The following is a 14,595-nucleotide window of genomic DNA, read 5'->3' as shown; positions in this document are numbered from 1 at the left end:
GTTTTTCTCCATCTTCTCTACCACATTTTCAAGGCACAAGTTCCCTGAATCAGCTTCATTGTATAGAGTATAGATATTTAAAAGTTAGCTCTCTAAATCACCTTAGATTTCCTTTACTGTAAACAATGACTATTTGCCATCTTCAGAGTGGTACATTTCACCCTAAAATAGATGGCTCTTTCACCACCTCATGAAAGGGAGAAATTATGACAAGTATGTAAGTCTGCGTTACAAAAATCTTTAATAACTCAGGGACTTAGGGTTCACATATGCACAATGGTTAAAAAAGCATGTCCCAATCTTTTAAATTGCCTTGCCGCCTATGTTTAACCCCTTTCTTTTCAATTGTGCCTTGTTTATAAATTTCATATTAGACAAAGAATGCAGGAACTGCTCTACAGAATCAAACCAAAGTTCAACATATTTTGGCGTCCTGTTCTTCGTAGCAAACGCCAGTGCTTAGGAAATGTAGGAAGTACAGGGTGATCCTCCTTTTAATCAACTCTCCATTTCTGGTAATTAACTACTTAAAGACTTCCTGTAAAAATTACACCTGAACTGTTGTATTTAATATTCACTACTGGCCTAAATGCCTGAGGGATTTTTTGAATCCCATTTCTGAATACAATTGCACTTCTGACATCCAAAGGTGCTGTAGCAAAGAATTCAACAATGTAATAATGTGCTGTGTGAGGAAAAAAATTGCTTGTTTATTGCATATCTGATAAGCTTTGGGGGGCAGCCCATAGTTCTCATGTTAATATAGAGACAGTGTGAGTCCCAACCACATATACCATTTCTTTTTCAAAATGTCACAGATCTTGATCCTATTTTTCCTCAGTCACACCTTTCTGGTCTCAGTTGCATTTTATATGGAAGTGATGACATATGTCTGATAATCAATGCATTATTCTTCTCTGTAACTTTTTTCTAGTTCTGCCATGGTATGGTTTTAAATCACAGACAATATTTTTAAAGTAACAGTCCAGATTACAGGTATTTATTGAAGTTTTCTAGTCTCTGTTCCATCAGGATATTTCCAAAGACTCTGTTTGCTTTTGGACTACCTATGCATATTAAACATATTTTCCCAGATACCTGTCCAGATTGATTGAAGACTTCTTCCTGTATACCCAGTTTAGAGACTATGATTATATAACTAAGGTTTGTGTGTTTTTATTTTGTTTTGTTTTACTTCCGTGTGCATTATTCTATGCTTACTAATTTGAATTTCATGTACCATTTTATCCTTGAGTCACTGACTATGGAGAAATCCTCTTGAGCTCTTTACAGACAGCTTTGATTTTGATTATGTGGAGCGATTCTGAATTATTTGAAAACATCACTGCCTCACTATTTATCATGTTTCCAAACATTTGTGCGTATATTGAGCAGCCAAGGTCCAAACTTAAGAAAATCGTGTGAGAGCTTGTTGAAAGCTTTTTGAAAATAGAAATATAATTAGACCATGTTTATCCACCTACTCAGTGACACTTTGAAAAAACAGATAGATTTGTAAGGCATGATTTTCCTTTCAAACCCCATATTAACTCATTATCAATATACTGTATCTATCTGTGTGTTTACTAATTCTTTTCTTTGCATAGGTTTTACCAGTTAGACTGGTACATATTAATCAAATCCTTAGTTCTCACCAGCAGCCATTTTAAATGCTTTGTCATATTTGCCACCTTCCATTCCTCTGCCTACAAGAATTGGTTTAAAGGAACAGGTTACACATGATAGTAAAGATCCTCATAGCTTCATATCAGAGTTCTTTAAGTGTCTGTTGAAAATTACTTAGTCCTATTCAGTGTACTTGTTTATTTAGACCTTTTAAAAAAAAAAAGTCCCACTTATGAAAGCTTATGGAAGAACTTCCTCAAATTCATGCTGTAAAATGAAGACCTGATGTGGGAATTGTCTGGATTGCCTTCCAGAAATTCACTTCTCTTTTCTGCAGTCTTCTCATGCAACCTTCTTGTATGAGTGTTCCTCATACACATCCATCATCTGCTGATCCTTTTCATTCTCTGAGAAGTCTTCTGCTTTTGATTTGTTTGAAAAAGATTTTAGTTTGAGCCTTTATACCTTTAACATACAGATTCTCAACATATTTTTTGACTTGACTTATTATGGTTTTAAATTTGAATTGCCAGTTTTATGCTCTTTTACATCTTTCATGTTTGGATGCAACTTCTGGTTTTTTGAGGCCTATTTTCCTCAGAAATTTGAAGTCTATTTTAAGACTCACACATTCTACCTTGTCAATGTCATAATAATTAGCTTTCTCACATTTATGCATTTCCTCTTTTCAGTGAATTTGTTAACCCTTTTCTCCCTATAAGATGTAGAATTTGAATACATTTTGATCACAGTGTCCACAAAGTAACAACTCGAAGGTTCATCAAAAAGGGGGCAAGTGCATTTCATTGTGCTCTCCGGAATCCTACCCCTCCAGCTGTCTGGTTGCAACTTTCAAAGTGTTTCACAGTTCCCTTCCTACACGTGGTTTTCTTCTGGGAGAAATCGGAATATATTGAGAAAAAGGAAGGGGAAGGAGGTAAAAAGTTGTGGGAAGTTTTCTGAGATTTTACTGTACAGATGAAGCCAGAAAGATAGGTTTTGAACAAAAATTAGTGTGATACTCAGGATTAGATCAGGAGTTGCCTTTTTGTCTTGTGTTTCTCTGAGCCTCCAAGAAAAGGTAATTTATAATGTCTAAAAATGTAACTCCCATATCACAGCTTGACTTGAATTTTACCCAGCATACATAAGAGTAATTGAAATCTCTAATTACCTTTGTGTTTCAATCTTTGCAGATCCCTAATTTCTCTTTGTATTTCATAGTTGCTTTATGCCTTTAATAGCAAGTTTGAACCCAGTCCAAAAACCAGCATATAGTTATTTGAAGGTTGCTATTTCCTGAATAATGTGTAGTAAGTTTGAATTCAGTTTAGTTCTTTCTGTGTATGAGACCATTTCATAAACATCAATATCCCAGCAGAGTTCTTATCCATATCCCAGAACACATACCAAAGAAGGAATTCAGGTGACATATGAACTAATATGGACAACCCAGTATTGTCTCCTTCAAGTCATTATTACTAAGATAAAAGACAATAGACAGTATATGGAAAAGTAGAACTGCTTAAGACACACAATACATTTGCTGTTTGTTACTATTATTGTCCACATTGAAACATTAAATCAGTCAATCAAATGAAAATCTTATCTTTTTCATTATGGATAGTAGGTCAGCCAACCAGGATCCTATAGGAAAACAAGCATATTCTTTTTTTAGTAAAAACCCCTTGGAATTTCAAACCATTTATTATAACTCACTAATTCTCTTTTATTATTCCTCTGACATCAGGAAACTGTGACTTCAGTTTGATTTATTTTATAATACGCAACAGAACACACACTTTTATTATCACTATACAGCCTCAGAGATACCCATCTAGAATGTATGGTGAAGAGACATAGTAAGTTTCCACTTTCCTGAACTTTAATATTCAATACCATATTTTTTTCAGGTAACGGTGTATTTTTTTTTTCCCTTTGGATGCCCATTGTTTCTTTGCTGTTTTAGGTTTTTTAACTTCTTTTTTTCCTTATTAAGATTTTTCATTTTGGATTCCACATGAAATCACATTCACTCTCTTCTCCACCTAAACCATCTAAGAAAATGCAGGTCACGGAGCAAGTCACTAATCATTAGAAAGGCACATTTCATAATTAAACCCCCTCCACATTTCAAATATCTAAAATAGACTTAGATTTATTTTGTTAAATAGAAGTTTAAAATAGCTCTTACAAACAATTCTTTTGCTGAAAGTGTGCAGCTAATCCCTTTCTAGGACATTTAAACCAAAATATTCACTGGTAAGAAGTGGAATTTTAAAATCATATTATAGTGGCACTGCATGCCCTTACTATGTCAGGTACTAACCTGTGAGCAAAGATAGTAAAAAGACCATAAAGACCTTACAGAGCAAGACAATGGTGTCAAGTGAATCAAACAGCATGAGATGAAACATAACTGGTTTTGTTTGTCTTCTAGAAGATTAGCTCTTTTCCAATCTAACATACATATATTACTTACAACTGAAGTTATCTCCTGTCCAGCAGGTATAACTTGTCAATGTTCTTTTGACGTCACCAGAGAAATGAGTCTTACGTGAAACCTGAATGTTGATAATGGGAATCTTTATAAATGTGATTAGGGATCACTCCATGCATAAGAAGCAGTGTGAGAAAAAAAAGTTTTCAAATAGTGTCAAGTAATTTTTTCATGCAGTAGTAAATTTGGCACAAAAAATAAGTGAAGCGTCATTGTTAATAAGGAATTCAACCCATTTTCACTTACTAATTTCTGTAATCATTTACTAATTCAGCTGAAGAAAAAGTAATACATAGGACTTGATTTTCAAAGGCATGATGATGTTATATGACATACCTGCTGTAGCTTCTCCTGCAATATTATGTGAGTGCAAAGGGAAGAGAAATAATATGTGTGATTACAAATGGGAGCTGGTCCAGCAGAGGTATAGTGAATAGAGAAATTTGGTAACAGTTCCACCATGGTTCAAGTTAAAAACTTTAAATATTCCTTAAAACATGTAAAGATTGTCTTTTATCTTTCCCAGGACTGAATGTAGATTCAATTCTTGCAAGTATCATTTTATTCAAAAGCATAGACTGGAAGGAAATAAATAAATTATATTTCCTTCATACTTCTAGAATGCAGCATAATTTATAATCTGCTGTCCACATTACACATAAACAAATAATATAAGCAAATTATATTATGATGTGGAGATTATGAAAATATGGACTACTCATCCCTGTTTCCTTATATACACAGCACACAGTGAATATTTGAGATAGATACTGAGATGAAATGTCAGTGGAAAATATTGTGGGGTAGGCACCGCTTCCAGTTCTGTCTTCCATCAGCCAGATCTCAGTCCTTTCTTTCTCCTTTTTTTTCCCCTCAGGAGAACAGTGGCTGCTGAGGAGGCTCCCAGGAAACTTTGGGGAGATAAGACTTTCAGTAGTAGCTACTGTAGTAGGTTGGGGAGAGAGAAAGGGGAGGAAAGGAGATCTTCTGTTCTTCAGAGTAATACAATGGCAGGAAAGAAAGACATATAAGCTGTGGAATGATAACAATAGCGTAAGTATGATCCCACCATCCAAAGAAGCACCCAACTTCTGCAGAAGCTGAAGTGACATATGTCAGTCTCACATGTTCTCCAGAAGCCTCATCTGTTGGTCTCTGATTGACCTCACTTATCTTCTTTCATAGGATCATAGGATTTCTTAGGCTGGAAAGACCTCATGATGACTCCAGTTCAACGTCCTGCTCAAAGCACAGTCAGATCTGAGGTGAGACCAAATTACTCAGGGCTTTGTCCAGTTTGGTTATGGATGGAGGATGGAGTGAGTATCCAAGGTTGGAGCCTAAGCAGCCTCCCTGGACAGAAATTTTCTCAGCCAGCTTTAGACATCTTTATCTGACCTCACTATCTAAGTTCTCCTTATACCCACAATAGAAAGACCAGGGCATGAATCATCTCTCATTCATCTACTGTAGATGGCTAAAATGGGCCAGTCTAATTGTTATAGAACTCCATTGACTATAAAGGGAGTTTTGATGACTGCTTCAGAGGGAAATGCCGATACTGTGAATGTTTTCCACTTCGATTACTTTTAGATGATTCCTTTCTCAGGTGTGTAGAGTAATTTAGTTCTTTAGAGTCCCTTTACAGCTGCAGAAAGAACTATGGTGTGAATCTTTTCCACCATAAGACAGTTTCTAGAGAAAGATAAGTTGCTCTCTGCAAGTCCCTTCCTTTTTTGTCAATTATAAAAGGAACTGAGGTGGCTAATTTATATTGGCCTCTTACATGAATGAAGTTATGCCAGTTGATCCTAGCTGTTTTCCATTTTAATTCTAGAAAAAATTTTGATCTGGAAAGGGAGTAGTCAAGCATGCATCACTAATTCAGCCTTGTATTTGATTGCCCAAGATTTGGATGTCTCACAGGAGAAAAGAGAGTTTTAACATATCCTACTCTTTTGTGGGTGTTTTGTAAAAAGCTGAATGTAGCCGTAACTTGTATAAGAATTTTTCTTCTGTATCCCATTTTGAAGAAAAGTGTATGACAGTATAAAATACAAAATGTAATTTGAAGATCTGCAACTGCAAGAAAATTAATGAAAGAAGAAATAAGTAATTTTGGTTTTCAGTGTCAATAGTAGAAAGTAGTTAAACTTTTAGTAAGGCAACTCCACAGTGCGTTCCAGAGAATAAACTGGTCATAGATTTTTCAATTGATATTTTACTTGAAAATTTTTATGAAACTTAGCACAAATTATTTCATGTTTAACTAAAATTTGTGGCTATTGGTTAGTACTGTTTATAAAAATGAATTTCATTACTTTTTCAGATATGCTATGCAATTGCTCCTCAGTGAAAGGAAGACAGGAAGGTCAAGGCTACTCTTGTTTTGCCAGTCACTACATTTGTTGCAATATGTTTGCTGGTGAGGTCTCTGCTGGTACCACCTGGCTGTATTGTAGATGCATGAAAAATGCAAAACCGGTACAGCACAGCAAAGATTAAAATATGTCAGTTATTAAGTTTTTCTGAGAGTATTGAAGAATGAACTACTGTTCTTGAGAAGCATTTGATGTTGTTTAACATTTAAAACAGTGATGCTTATTCTTTCTTATGCAGAGATTTTGATGAAGTAGGTAATGTGTTCTTAGTTTATTTGGTTAAGTGTAACCAGTTACTTTCCACAGGACATTAATTTTGATTTCTCTATTAAATATGTTTATCTGCTGGATGGAAATGCCAATTTTGATACTATTTCTTTGTGGTTAAAACCTAATATGTAGTTACTATTTCCTCAAGTTCCTCTTTTGTTTTCCAAGTGCTCATACAACTGGGAAAGTTTGGGAAGTGAATTTTGGAAAATATTTTTCATTAATATTTCAACATCACATTGGTGTGTAATTTGCCTATTAAAATAATTAAGATGTCAACAGACTATGATTATTTTAACAAGTGATTGATGATTGCTTATAGACAGCTTTGAGTTTAGTGAAGATCAAGACAGCTAGTTGTCAACTGGCCATGACATGAACTTCAAATTAAGCAAGTACTATGGAAAAATTAACAGATTTTAGCTAAATTATTGACAGAAGGAATATAATACAATGTAAGTCTAATCTGTTGGGAATTTGTTGGGGTGTTCATAAGAAAGTTTTGAGCCTAAGTTTTAAAGACAAAGTTGTATTTGTGAAAGCAGAGAAAACACTTAAGAGGACAGGTGAGTCTCCTTGTGACTTGTGTTTTCTGTGACCTTTTAAGACATGTCTACTTGAACGGTACTTCAGAGATATGACTTACATCTTGTATGTAAAAAATAGACCCTTTGAATCTTGATTACATCAAGTAACAGGAGAGCAAATGCTTTGAAATCCCAGATCTCTCTATCATAAGAATCCTTTTGTATAACAAAGAAAAAAACCCACAAACAGTTTAAAATGTTTATAATCCAGGGTTTGGACCATGTATTTCCTATTCTAAAAGATCTGCATTATTGTCATTTCACTCCTCTGAGCTAAGAGCTCGACACTACTATTCACCACTGGTGGATATGGACTAATCCAGAAACTCCATTATCTCTCCAAGCTTCTCCCATCTTTTCTTAAGAACTTTTAGTTTGATAATACTTCACTATGCTGAAATGAAGATGATTGAAACATTTTGTCCCACAGATGGGACAGAATAAGAAACGTACATATGCAACCAGTTGGCTAGTGAATTGCAATTACCATTAAGTTGCCTAACTCAATTATTAATCCATATTCTTACGTACTGAGGCTAGTAACTGGAAATTTTGAAACCTTATGGATTTTCTTTAAAATATGTAATCCTCAAATACTTTAAGTCTCTACCTAAAATGTAAAAGACAAGAATCAAAAAAAGGTGCAAATATAGAAATATGGTCAAATATTTGTTTACTGAAAATATAGAAAAGTGTGTATTCATTGTAGTTGTGTAAGAACATAGCTTGACTTTTCTTTTTTCTTTTCAGAAATTGAGTGACAATTCTCCTGAGGAAAACAAGGTAGTTCAAAATAGCATTTAACAAGCAAGTAAATAAATAGAACTACTGCCTTGCTTCATGTGGAAATTAGTCTATTAGATATGCAGGCAACATGATTTCCATGGTTACAAATGACCTGCTAATCTCTTAAATTATCTAGTCATCACAAACAACAAGCCTACTAAATAATTATAGAAAAATGCAGAACTCATGCCGTCAGTATTTTCAAAATGAAAATCTTCCAAAGAGAGGAGTTTTTTAACTGGTAAGAAGTTACTCCAATATTTCAGTGTAGGTTCGTCACTGGCTTTCTTTGAAATAGTTTACCAAACATTTTTTTTAAACAATACTGGTTTATCCATCATTTTAGTGTTGTAGGTAAGAAGAATGGTAACCTATTGGGGGGGAGGGGTCTGTTTTATTTGAGTACAAAGTGAAAACTCATTTAATGCACATTGGTCTGAGTGCTTCTTGGTGCAAGGGCACAATGTACGTTGGCCTCATGCACTTTTATTTCTGGTATTTACTACAGCTGACAGTCACGATTTTCCATGAAGTAAATGAATTCTGTTTACTTATGTTAAATTCAGTTCATCTAACTGAAGGAAAACAAAAAAAATCAATGGCTTTTGAATTATTACTGTTCATCATATAATAGCTGTACAAATACGCCTTCAGAAATTTCCTCAGAATTTTCTAAATCTAATGTAAACCTAAAACTGCTCTGAAATGGCAACAGGAAAAGCTCTTTATTGTCTCTTACATGAGATACATACATGTGTGCAGTAAGTGCTGCGGAATGCCTGTTCCATTGCTATCACAGTTTTAATGAAGTGGTAACTCTACTTAGGTATCTTGACCTAAAGACAGTGAGCAAAAACATTTTGCTAATGACTGATTCCTTGTATACTACTTTTCCTTCTAATTAGTCCCAAATGCTCATCAAGGTCAGTCCTCCTCTAATGTCTGTACTATGAACCACTGCAACTCTATTAACTTCATTTTTCCTCTCTTGGGGTCCCTAGTCAGCAGTTGCACACTTGAGTTAATTTATCAGCATTGCCAACTTCCATAACTTTACCACAGCCTTGTAATATTTCACATGTTTTTAAAGCCTCAGCACCTTCTAATCTTTGTTGTATAAGAAACTTTGCTTTCATTAAAGGGAACTGCTGTGGATAGAAACTAAGTTTCCATTCCTTACGAATGAAAAGAGATGACTTGGTCCTACTGTAACCTTGAGTTCCAAATTTGAAGGAAAGTCAAAGGAAGCTGAAATGTTTTACAATGTAAAATTCCTGGGGCCTGACTCGCGAGCTGGATAGAAGTAGTACTATTCCTTTTATGTGAATTGCTTGGTGATTTCCTTATGTTTTAAGATAATGATGGGATTCTCTTTTGACTTTGTTGTCTAGGTTTCATTTAAATCTCTTTGATTTGCCCTGTTTAATATCTGAGGTCTATTTTTTTATCAATACCAGAAATATGAGTGCTAAAGTCCTTATTTCACATTTTAGAACACGATCTTGCCTTTTGCCAGCCTTTATATTCCCCCCCTTTCACTTTACCTTTTTAAAGTGCTTTAAAAGAAAGTATCTTCTTCCCCATTTTTACTTGGACTCTATTACCTTCCCTGTGAATTTTTGCATGGCATCCTTGTCAAACCCTGTTGTGGTTTTTTTTTTTTTTGAAGCACAGTCACTTTTCTCCAAAATGTTATTTCATTGATTTAGCTTTCTATCACTGTTTTTGCCATCATTGTCAGTTTACCTTAATCCCAGGAACCTTTATCAAACATGCTTTTATGTGCATTCACTAAAATGAGGGGAAAAAAAGCTTTGAAAAAAAAAATCACACCACATTATATGGCTCCTGTTCTCACTGTATAATTCATTGCTGGTGAGCTGACCCAAAGTTTGGTCTGTGGTGATTCCATATAATGCCCAACGCAATGCTATTCTCATCTTTCAGAGAAGCATATATCATTAACTGTGGTAATGCTGGCAACTACAGATGTTTTTATTTATCTGGACTTATCCAAAAGACAACTTATACTTATTATACTTATTGCCTATATTTCAACTCTTGAAATAAACTATAGACTAGGCTATATGTATAATGTGTTCTTAAAAAAAATGCGGACCTAAATGATGGGGATTCGATAAGCTCTTGGGTTACTTGTTCTTACGTTTTAGTGTTCTTATAGATCTTCTTTAGATGCTTGTCTCCATGCTGAATGGTTTTCTGAGACAGATAGGTGTTTGCCAGTAATGATGTTGGCTTTGCTTGTACCCTTTGTCCTGAGTCTGTATTTCTTACTTTTTCCTACTGAACATAAAAAAGGGACAAATAGCCATTTTACATCTCTATCTGTATTATCTATAAAATCTATAATATCTGTCATATCTATCATATCTCCCTGTATATCTCTTTTCTTCCCTGTCATCCAGGTTGAAAGAGGGAATATTTTAAGCTCTATTCATTTTATCTTTAGGTAATGCCCAAGTACTTAATGTACACCTTTTCAGTTTCAGGCTATCCATCTCCTCTCCCTCCACCTTTCTCATTCCCTTGCAGGGTTCTGAACTAGTAAACTATATTACTGCAAAATGTTTAGTCTTTCACAGCTTTTGAAGCAACGAAGGAAGCTGCAGGAGGGAGGCTTTTACTTGCAATAAGGTCAGTTTCTGAGAAAGCCATTTCTGATATTCTTAATTAGAATTGAGAGACCTACTACCCTTTTTGTATCAACTATAGTTTCAGATTACAATTATCTTTTTTTTTTTTTTCAAAGGAGCATATTTGTTTACCATTATAGTTATATATCAAGACTGGTTGAGGTGAGGGTCCTTACACTGAAAAACTTATTATAATCTTTTTTATACCTAACATCTATCTTCTACAGTAGATCTAATCATAAAAAAAGTCACATCTGGCTCAAACTCAGAAATAACATTTTGAAGTCTTCACACTGTATCACAACAGAGGCTTGCCAGTCTACAAGCTGACTCTACAATACATTTCATCTAATCAGTCATCATCATTTTGATCAACAGTAAGAACACGCCTCTGATTATTCAATCTTTCATTTATAGTGAGGACATAAGCCAGTTTTACAACATGCCTAAAAGGAAGAGGTTGGGGCTCAATCACTCCTAATGGAGTTTTTACCCTAAGTAAATTGACTTCTGTTTGTCTAGTCTCAATCAAAATCCAGTTATACATTGCATACAACAAGTCTGCAGCTGTTTGTATTATGTTTGTTTTTAATGTAAAGGAAAAATGTGTAGAACGTGAGGTTCAATGAACTGTTCCTTCCCCCCTGAAGAATGGTAAATAATTACTGAAAGAGGAGGATGGAGGTCAGAGTTTTAACACCTCATTGAAGCAAAAAGTTGTTTATTACTCTATTAACTTCTAAATTATAACAAATACTACAACAAAGAGAGATTTTCTTATCTATGGAAGGGAAAGAACCTTTATTCTAATAAGAGGTTGGCTAGACTGCTTCCTACTTAAGGAGAAAGTAAAATAAATCTGGAGGATGAAATATTAAACTAGTCCAGATCTTTTGAAAGACTTCAGAGGAAAGATTGACTGTTAAACCCAACATAGTCCACTAAAAGAGAGAAAATATACAGTCTGATTCCTGTATAGTTTCCTGAGAGAGAGCAAGTCTGATGAATGATGGAAAGACAGATATTCTAATGTAACCTTAGGATCATTTAAATGGATGTAAATTTTTCATTCCCTCTTTTCTAAAGATTTATTACTGAATTGTCTATTTTAGATACTAAATGTTGATATTTGCATGTTTACTATAAGCTGGCTTGAGGTAAGCACAATTTACAGACATGGGATAACTATAAAACATTGAATTAAGGGAGCAGTGAACCTATGAACTACAGCGCTAGTATACCTTTATAAGTAACCCAGTACTTTAGAAGATTTCCCTCTGCATTGTCAAGTAACACAGGGTCTCCATAGGCTGAAATTACAAGAGTCAGAGGATGCAAACATTGCTTGGCTATGTAGGGACAAGATGAAAAAAATGAATGCACTAAAACTAGTAAGAGACACAAAGAAGAGCAAGAAGGGACTCTGTAAGGATGCAAGTAGCAAAAGGAGATTCAAAGTATGGTCTACTGTTGAGTGGGGGACACAGCCTCCCTGACGGACTATACCAAAAAGGCTGGGTACCGTCATTTTAGCATCAATCTTCACAGGTGAAACTTGCTCCCTGACCTTTGTGCATGCAGGTGTGGTTTCAGAAGGAGAGAGACAGTCAGCAGTGGGAAAGCAACAGTCTGGGGCCTGCTTAAGGAAGTTGCAAGTATTTAAATTTCTGAGGCCAGATGCAACCTGCCAAAAGGTGCTGAAAGAATTGACTGATGTGATTGCAGGGACACTTGCATGGCCATCCTCAGCGAAAAATTGTGGTGTTGATAGGACATCTTCGACTAGTGGAAGAAGATTAACATTATGCCTGTCTTTAATGAAGGCAAGAGGGACACCTAATTCTAGTCCACCTCACTTCAGTCCCTGGAAATATGAATAACATTATGCCTGTCTTTAATGAAGGCAAGAGGGACACCTAATTCTAGTCCACCTCACTTCAGTCCCTGGAAATATAATGGAGAACATCCTCTTCTAATTAATTTCAAAAAACCTTAAGTGTAAGATAGCAAACAGGGAGTCAATCTGGGCAAATCATTCTTGACCGAACTGATTGCTTTCTGTGATGAAAACATAGCTATGTGGGTGCGGGAAAAGCACTGGCTGTAATACATGTTGACTTCAGCAGGGCTTTTGTCACCATCTCCTGCAGCATTCTTATCTGAAAACTAAGAAAATATGGGCTGGATGAACAGATTATTGTATGAGTTAAATGTTGGCTGGACCAACAGGCTAAAAAGGGTAACAATTGGTGGCTTGATATTTGGCTGGCAGCCAGTTGCAAATAAATAGCTTGAAGGTCAATGCTGGACTGATACTATTCTCAATTCTCATCTGGATTATGAAATGGACTGCACCCTCAGCACATATTCAGATGGTACTAAGTTAGGAGAAATTATTGTTGTGCCAAATGATAGAAATTCAGTCCAGTGGGACCATGATAAACTTTGTGACTGGAACCAGCAGAAACCTTGAGACGTTCAGTAATGAGAACTACAAAGTTCTGTAACTGAAGTGAAAAAAAAAAAAAAAAGAAATCCCATGAATCTGTACAGACAGGAAACAACTGGCTGAGTAACAGGCATGCTGAGAAAGAGCCAGGTTTTACACATGAACTACTAGTGTTCTGTCCTCATGAATAAGCCAAAATGCATAGTGGGTTGAAAGGGGAGCATGGTCAGCAGATTGAAGGAAGTTATTATGTCCTCCCACTCAGTACTGGGGAGGCTGCATCTGGAATACTTTGTTGACTTTTGGGATTCCAGTTTGAAAGGAATTTGGAGAAACTGGAGCAAGTCCAAGGTCACATCAGGAGCAAGGAGAGCTTAAGGAAATTGTTCTAGTTAAGTTTGGTGCAGGGGCTAAGGGGGACCCATGACCATATGAAGAGTAGTTATGAGGATGACAGACCCAGACAAACGTCAGGCAAAAACGAGGGGCAATGCTCACACATTTCATGTTGGGAAGACCAGTACAGATATTAAGAAAAATATCTTCACTAGGAAGGCAGTGTAGAACAGGTGAGCAAGTTACCCAGATAAGTAGCAGAATCTCCACTCAAGGTTTTCAAGATTTTTTTGTTGGTAATAAGAGATGGTTTGAGTTCAGTGGTCAGAATGAGCAATTCAACATCACATCAGTGTTGCTGGAGAACCTTAGGGAAATCTGGCTTGTTTGCTTCTTCCTATCAACTGTCGGAACTTTCAAATAACCACAACTAATACCAGCTTGGTGTCCCATCTGAACTAACAGGCAAGAGTCAAATTTACTCCATTATACAAAAGAACATTCCATCAATAGTGCTGTTGCTTTCACTATTAAATTTCTCACTTCTCACAGAACTTTTGAATGGTCTATCAAGTAAAAAAATATCAAGGGTATTTCCCATCCAAAAGAACTCTTTTTGTAACTGATAAAAAGAAGAAATTTCGGTGGGGTTTGGGGCAATTTTTTGTATTTTTTTGTTTTCTGGAAGGGGCTCACAGTACATGCTTTTTACTTGCACGGATTCTGTGACATATCCAAGAAATTTAAGCAACACAAGATCTTCTTAACAAACCATGTAAAAAACATCTTGCAATGTAACTTTTCTAGTTCTGACACTGTTTATATCTTTGATGGGAGAGGCTGCCAGAAGACAAGCAAAATCAGCTGTCACTACTGATGACAGCATTTTCACTTTTGGTGCATAAGTAGAACATGTAGAAGCCACTGGACAGAAACATTATAACAACTTTCATACTTGAAGGTTGTTGCCAGGGTTGGCCCCTCTCTATCTCCTTGTCTATAGGCT

This window comes from Harpia harpyja, chromosome 4, assembly GCF_026419915.1.
Source record: "Harpia harpyja isolate bHarHar1 chromosome 4, bHarHar1 primary haplotype, whole genome shotgun sequence".
Taxonomy (NCBI): domain Eukaryota; kingdom Metazoa; phylum Chordata; class Aves; order Accipitriformes; family Accipitridae; genus Harpia; species Harpia harpyja.
The sequence above is the reverse complement of the archived record's forward strand: the minus strand, read 5'-3'. Positions refer to the sequence as shown.